Raw genomic sequence first — 7,500 nt, forward strand, 5'->3', positions numbered from 1 at the left:
GGCCCGTCTCCTTCGTCGGCGACGCGGGCACAAAAGCTGGAACCGCGGGGAACGAGTCCCCCGCGGACACGACGAACGACGACCTGTGCCGCGACGGCCTCTCTTTCAAGAACACACATCGAGTTTGGGCTCGAGCCTAGGCAGCACCGGACTGAGTCCCCCCGCGATCGCGGTGAGCGGTCCCACCCGTTTACCCCTGGGCGGTTTCACGTTCTCTTGAACTCTCTCTCCAAAGTTCTTTTCAACTTTCCCTCACGGTACTTGTCGACTATCGGACTCGTCCCGGTATTTAGCCTTGGATGGAGCTTACCACCCGATTTGGGCTGCGTTCCCAAGCAACCCGACTCTCGGATCGAAGGCCGTCGCTCGCCGTCCGCACCGAATGGGCCTGGCACCCGCCGCGGGCGGCCCCGATCGAGGGAACTCCGAACTATGCGAGACGAAAACGAACGGCTGCCTTCGACCCATGCGCCACACGTCCCGAAGCCTTTTACTTGCGACGGGATTCGGCGTTGGGCTTCTCCCGGTTCACTCGCCGTTACTAAGGGAATCCCGGTTGGTTTCTTTTCCTCCGCTTAGCGATATGCTTAAGTTCAGCGGGTCGTCTCGTCCGAGCCGAGGGCGGCGGTTTTTAGTAGAGTGTGGTGTTTGGAGGAGAGGAATCTCGATCGGTACCCTCCGTGTGACGACGGCTGGCCGATATAGCGCCCGTCCGACCGAAAATGAAGAAGCCAACAATTAAAAAAAAGCCTGGGTCCTCCCCATCCGACGTTGCCTACGACGCGGCCACCTTTTTACGGTGCGACGGCCGTGCTCGTCGCGCTGCTCGAGGCGTCGCTGAGAGACACCTTCATGAGGCAGAGAGCGAGACGAGCAGGCGGCGCTTACGTCGGCAGTCGGTTAGGTCGGTGCTTTTTTTTTGTTTTGTTCTCCCTTCGGCTGCTTTCGGACAGACTCCTCCTGCTCCTCCTCCACAGTGTTTCTTCACGCGGTCGAAAAGGGAAAAGACTCCGCGGTCTGCCAGCGGGAGACGAAGGAGGAGGCCGGAGAGGGTTTTAAAAAAAAAAAAGACATTGAAAGGAGTCAATTCTTTTTTTATTTTTCTTCCCCCTCGTCACTCGCTCCTGCGACGTCCCGGTTACCACCGTGCCGAGGACCGGGCGGGCACGGGGACGGCAAGATGTCGTTTCGTTAACGGAGAAAGACATGTAACGTTCCGCCTCTCGACCGGACGTGGCCCCGAGACAAGGGATCTCGGGGCCGCAATGTGCGTTCGAGGTGTCGATGTTCACTGAGTCCTGCAATTCGCATCAGTTCTCGCGGCTGGCCGCGCTCTTCATCGACGGACGAGCCGAGTGATCCCCCGTCCAGGGTTCAGCACTTGGGTTTTTTTATATTAGTTTTTGTTTATATAGATTTAGTAGTGTGCGAGGAGGTCTGTGCGAGGAGGCGTGACGGCATTGCAATGTCGCGAGTAGTTTGTTTTTAGCTAGCGGCGGTGGCACAGCGGCTGCAAAAAAACAAAAAACGATAAAGCGGCGACAAGGCAAAGAAGAAGCGGCCATCACTTGCGGTGGGCGAAAAAACAAACAGGTGGTAAGACGCGGAAGCAAGCAAGAAGAGCTGGGGCTTTAAAAACCTCCGCGTCACCACAAATCTATCTCTCGCTCCGCCTTTTATAGGTTTGTTTGCGCGCATTCGAGGCGTTGACGCCGACAGACAGAGGAGGTAGGCCGGAAAACAACAAACCAGTCTCGAACGGGAAAACGGTAATGATCCTTCCGCAGGTTCACCTACGGAAACCTTGTTACGACTTTTACTTCCTCTAAACGATCGGGTTCGGTCGTCTTCTCCAGGCATCGAACGCCGAGGCGTAGATGCACGAGTGTCGTGACGGACACGTCGCGCACTGCCCGGCGGCGTCGTCGGCCAGATCCGAGGACCTCACCGGACCGTTCGATCGGTAGTAGCGACGGGCGGTGTGTACAAAGGGCAGGGACGTGATCGACGCGGGCTGTTGACCCGCGCCTACCGGGAATTCCTCGTTCACGGGGTTGGTTACAGGCCCCGATCCCTATCACGGGAGGTGGTTCAGAGGTTTCCCAACCCTCTCGGGCCGGGGCGAAGTCCCCGCTGATACCTCCAGTGTAGCGCGCGTGCGGCCCCGGACATCTAAGGGCATCACAGACCTGTTATCGCTCCGCCTCGTGTGGCTTTCTGCCACCCGTCCCTCTAAGAAGTGCGTGAGAAAACCGACCCGGACCCGAGCGCCACGGAGGACGCCGAGCCCGCCGTAAAAATCACTGACATCGGCGCACTAGTTAGCAGGCCGGAGTCTCGTTCGTTATCGGAATCAACCAGACGGATCGCTCCACCAACTAAGAACGGCCATGCACCACCACCCACCGAATCGAGAAAGAGCTATCGATCTGTCAATCCTACCGGTGTCCGGACCGGGTGAGTTTTCCCGTGTTGAGTCAAATTAAGCCGCAGGCTCCACTCCTGGTGGTGCCCTTCCGTCAATTCCTTTAAGTTTCAGCTTTGCAACCATACTCCCCCCGGAACCGAACTCTGGTTTCCCGCAGGCTACCCGCCGGGTCATGGAAGCGAACGCCGGCGGATCGCCGGTCGGCATCGTTTACGGTCGGAACTACGACGGTATCTGATCGTCTTCGAACCTCCGACTTTCGCTCTTGATCGAGGAAAACGTGCTTGCCACACGCCATCGCTGCAGTTCGTCTTGCGACGATCCAAGAATTTCACCTCTAACGTCGCAATACGAGTGGCCCCGACCGCTCCCTTCGATCATTGCCTCGCCGTAGACGGAGACCGACAGACGTAGACGAGGCCCTCTTCCATCATTCCATGCTTATCGTATGCAAGCTTGAACAGCCCGCTCTGAGCACTCTAATTTTTTCAAAGTGAACGTACCGGCCGCCGCGGACACTCGGTTAAGAGCACCCTTGGAGGAGAAACCGCCGACCGCAACACGCGCGCAGACAAGACACGAAGCAGGGACTCGGAGCGGACCGGGGGGTTCAAAAAAAAGAGGAACGCGCGGAAAGGGAGAGGGAGAGAAGCGCGGGGGTCAGAGTGCGGGGATGCGAATGAACGCACCCAAACACACACACGTAGCACCCCCCCGTTAGACTACTCCCGGAACCGAACCGACGACCACTTGTTTTTTTTTCCCGGATCCCGATCACGACCTCCTCGTCCACCTCGCCGGCAGGACCGCGTGGCGGGTATGCTAGCGGTTGACACCGGCGGAAAGGGCCGGGAATGCGAACGGACGACCAAAGTCAACGACGGACGATGGCGCCGCCGCCCCGGGGCCGCTTGCGCGACCACGAACCCGAGTTCGGACTACGAGCTTTTTAACCGCAACAACTTTAATATACGCTACCGGAGCTGGAATTACCGCGGCTGCTGGCACCAGACTTGCCCTCCGGTTGGTCCTCGTTAACGGATTTGAAGTGTACTCATTCCGATCGCGGGGCCTCGACAGAGTCCCGCGTCGTTATTTTTCGTCACTACCTCCCCGTGCCGGGAGTGGGTAATTTGCGCGCCTGCTGCCTTCCTTGGATGTGGTAGCCGTTTCGCATGCTCCCTCTCCGGAATCGAACCCCGATTCCCCGTTACCCGTAGTAACCACGGTAGGCACTTAACCGACCGTCGACAGTTGATAGGGCGGACCCTCGAGAGACCCGTCGCCGGGCGTGAAAGCTCGTGCGATCGACCAGTGAGTTATCCAGAGTCACCAAAGCGGAGCGCGCCGCCCTATGAGCCCCGCCACCGAACGGACCCGCGAGCGGGAACGCCGACGACGGGAGGACGGAATGACGCGCATCGGTCTCAGTCTAATATGTAGCGCCGCGACCCGGAACGGCCGACGCGGGTGCCAGCGCGCGAGGCGTGGCGACGACGGCGCGCCGACCGATCGCGGCCTGTGTCACATGTATTAGCTCTAGAATTGCCACAGTTATCCATCGCCTCCGAGGAGGAATACGGTCCCGAGGATTAGGTCCGGTTCCTGAGCCATTCGCGGTTTCGCCCGTTCTAATGCGTGGCGTGAACTTACACTTGCATGGCTTAAGCTTTGAGACAAGCATATGACTACTGGCAGGATCAACCAGGTATCGTTGGAATTTGGGACTTTGTTTCGACAGAACGACAGACCGACCGACCGACCGACCGACATAAGACAGACAACTACAACGACGGGCACGTGTTTATTTATTTTTCGAGGGGGTTCGCCGTCAGTAGAAGCGCGCTGCCCGCGCTGATGGCCTCTTTTTTGTTTCTCCCCTGACTTGGACCGAGACCGAGACTCAAAGAACGAAAGCGACCAACGTCGACAACAACAACGACAACGGCACCCTTGACAGCGATACATACGACAAACGACAAGCAGCACGACGGCAGTGCACACGGACATCGAGGGTCAAGGTGCAGACTGAACTCGCCGAGGTCGTCGTCATCGTGGTCGCCATCGATTCCGTCTCGTCGTCGTCGTCGTCAACGTCCACGTCACAGCCGGCCGAGAAGAGAGAACAGACGACAGCGTCGACAACAACAACATCGACAACGGCACCCTTGACAGCGATACATACGACAAACGACAAACAGCACGACGGCAGTGCACACGGACATCGGAGGTCAAGGTGCAGACTGGAATCGTCGAGGTCGTCGTCATCGTGGTCGCCATCGATGCCGTCTCGTCGTCGTCGTCGTCGTCTTCGTCGTCGTCGTCGTCGTCATCAACGTACCAACCGACCGAGACGAGAGAGCAAGCAACAACGTCGACAACAACAACGACAACGGCACCCTTGACAGCGATACATACGACAAACGACAAACAGCACGACGGCAGTGCACACGGACATCGGAGGTCAAGGTGCAGACTGAACTCGTCGAGGTCGTCGTCATCGTGGTCGCCATCGATGCCGTCTCGTCGTCGTCGTCGTCGTCTCCGTCGTCGTCGTCGTCGTCGCCAACGTCAACGTCAACATCACAGCCGTCATCGGGGAGGAGCTGGACCAGGGCAGCGGCGGCGTAAATTTTCCCGTCACCTTCGTCGTCGCCTTCGTCGACCGACCGACCGACCGGCGTCGTGTTCGTGCTCGGAAAACCGAGGAGAGACAACGTGCACATGGCGCGTTCTCGCAAGCGGCTCCTCGGTCCGATTTTTTTGGGCGGCTTTTTCGAGCTTTTTTTTTTTTCTCACCCTTTCGTCCGTGCGACGGCGAACGTTAGGGGAAAAAAAAAAAAAAAAAAACGACAACAACGCGGCGGACCGGGCGAACAACATCGTCGACACACACGACATTGACGACCGGTCCCCCTTTTCACAATCGCATCGAGATAAAAACGAACGAGTCCGATTCGAGCACCGAGTCGCGAGCGGGAGGACTGTCGGTGCAAGTATCGATCACTGACGTGAGCGCTTCGCCGGACAGAGGATGGCTCATCCGGCAGCCGTGCAAATCGACGGTATGGGAAGAACGAACAAGAAGAGCAACGACTTGATCGGCGGCTTGGGAACTGCGGACGGTGAAAACGGGTTAATCGACTGCGACCACGACTGCTCGATCGATCTTCTTTGGCGCTAACAAAGGTGGAGGTGGCGCAAGAAGGGACTAGCGCTATCACCGTCCACGTATCAGAAGATGCGGCGGCAGACGTCGACGCTTATGCGTTGTCGGACGAGAAGTCGCTGCAGCACGTGTACCGCGAGCGGGACGTCCAAGGTTTTGCCAGACGGAAAGAAATCGGGTGTCAGCGAACGTTCACACGGCTGTGAGATCGGACGCTGACAGGAGTAGGAGGCGGCAGGCAGGCGGCGGTTACGGCGGCGGCGCCTGCTGCTGCTCATCCTCCTGTTTGCTGCGGCGACTTCCAGGACGGGAGAGCATCGAACAACGTACGTATGGTTACAAGGGGATCAGGATCTACATAGTGCATCCCCCGCGGCTATTTTTGTTTGTTTGTTCGCTCGTTCGTTAATTCGTTCGTTCGTTCGTTCGTTCGTTACAATGTACGTTTTTCCGTTCGACGGCGGCAGAGAGCGGCGGCGTTTCTCCCTAATCCGGAGGATTTATCGGTCGCACAGCGATGGGTCGTTCGGCCGATCATCGAAAGATTCGCAGGTAGTGGTTGAATGGCAGAACGGCAGCAACAACAGCGGCGGCTGAGAGCGGCGAACGCTGAGGCGGAAGCAGAAGCTGCAGCAAACGTATCGGCTAAACATGGTGGACATAGATATGGCTGACGACGCGGGTACCACGACGACTATGGAACCAGGAAAAGGAGCCGTTAGTTGTTCCAACATATCGTTCGACACGTCGAGCAGCCCTAGGTCCACGGAGAAGCACACACACGTACCACGTATTATAACCTAACGACGATGAGCGGGCGCACGGTTGGCAGGAACGAAGGCGGCGGATCAAAACAAGTTGGAGCGCGGCGACAGCGATAACGGTGACAGCCCTAGGCGGCGGAGATGCCACTTTCTGACGCCTTTGCGACAAGCCCGTAGAGACGTTCCGGACCACCACGAGGCAAAGAGTCGCTGCTCCGACGAACCGACACACCAAAGTGTGCTTCCTACCGAACATGTTTTATAAAACTTTCAAACTGGAAAACCCCAGAAATGGTGTTGGTATTCGTCCAGACCCACCTCCGACACCTGAAAATGGTGGTCAAAAAAAACGTCGATTATACGAAGCGACATTTCTGGTCGGCGATTTTCCAGTTTTACGCCTACTGCCACATGGGGATGTCGGTAGGCGTCGCAAAGTGCCTTCTCGACGCCTAGGCACACCAGGACTTTGTCATTTTTTTCCCCCTCGACATTCCTGGTCCGGTCTATTCCGATTTTACACCTACCGCCATGTGGGGGTGGCAGTAGGCGTCGAAAAGTGCCTTCTCGACCGCTAGCGACACCACTACTTTATCGAGCTCTGGAGGCCCGCACACCGACCCGGGGGCCGCGGAGTCGACCCCGGGGGCCTCCTGGCGTCGCCGCCGCTCACTTGGACGCCTTCCGCAACCTGTGGTCCCGCTCGGGGCCGCCGGGAGCCTCGCCGACCTGACCGGTGTCGGTAGGCGTCTGGAAGCGCCCGGCCGACCTGGACGAGGTCCCCCTGGCCCCCGGGGGACACCCCTTAGTTGGATGGGGGTGCTGTCCCGGGCACACATGCAACCCGCGGCCGCCTACCGACAGCCCCCTTCGCTCGATCGCTACTCCTTTCCAACATATGTCGGAGAAGCCGGGCGGTTGTGAAACCCCAGAAATGGTGTTGGTATTCGTCCAGACCCACCTCCGACACCTGAAAATGGTGGTCAAAAAAAACGTCGATTATACGAAGCGACATTTCTGGTCGGCGATTTTCCAGTTTTGCGCCTACCGCCATGTGGGGGTGGCAGTAGGCGTCGAAAAGTGCCTTCTCGACCGCTAGCGACACCACTACTTTATCGAGCTCTGGAGGCCCGCACACC

The 7,500-nt window shown here is 58.0% G+C and overlaps 1 non-coding gene and 1 pseudogene across 1 annotated transcript; both read right to left on the minus strand.

The window, feature by feature from the left end:
* Positions 1-1,217: 1,217 nt before the first annotated feature.
* LOC145276301 (5.8S ribosomal RNA) lies at positions 1,218-1,375 on the minus strand. Its single transcript, XR_013867926.1, has one exon. It is a non-coding gene; the product is annotated as a 5.8S ribosomal RNA (ribosomal RNA).
* Positions 1,376-1,770: 395 nt separating this feature from the next.
* On the minus strand, positions 1,771-4,139 carry LOC145276303 (small subunit ribosomal RNA; annotated as a pseudogene).
* Positions 4,140-7,500: the final 3,361 nt, after the last annotated feature.

The sequence above is a fragment of the Euprymna scolopes genome, unplaced genomic scaffold, assembly GCF_053919585.1.
Source record: "Euprymna scolopes isolate OS-2025 unplaced genomic scaffold, ASM5391958v1 sca806, whole genome shotgun sequence".
NCBI lineage: Eukaryota > Metazoa > Mollusca > Cephalopoda > Sepiida > Sepiolidae > Euprymna > Euprymna scolopes.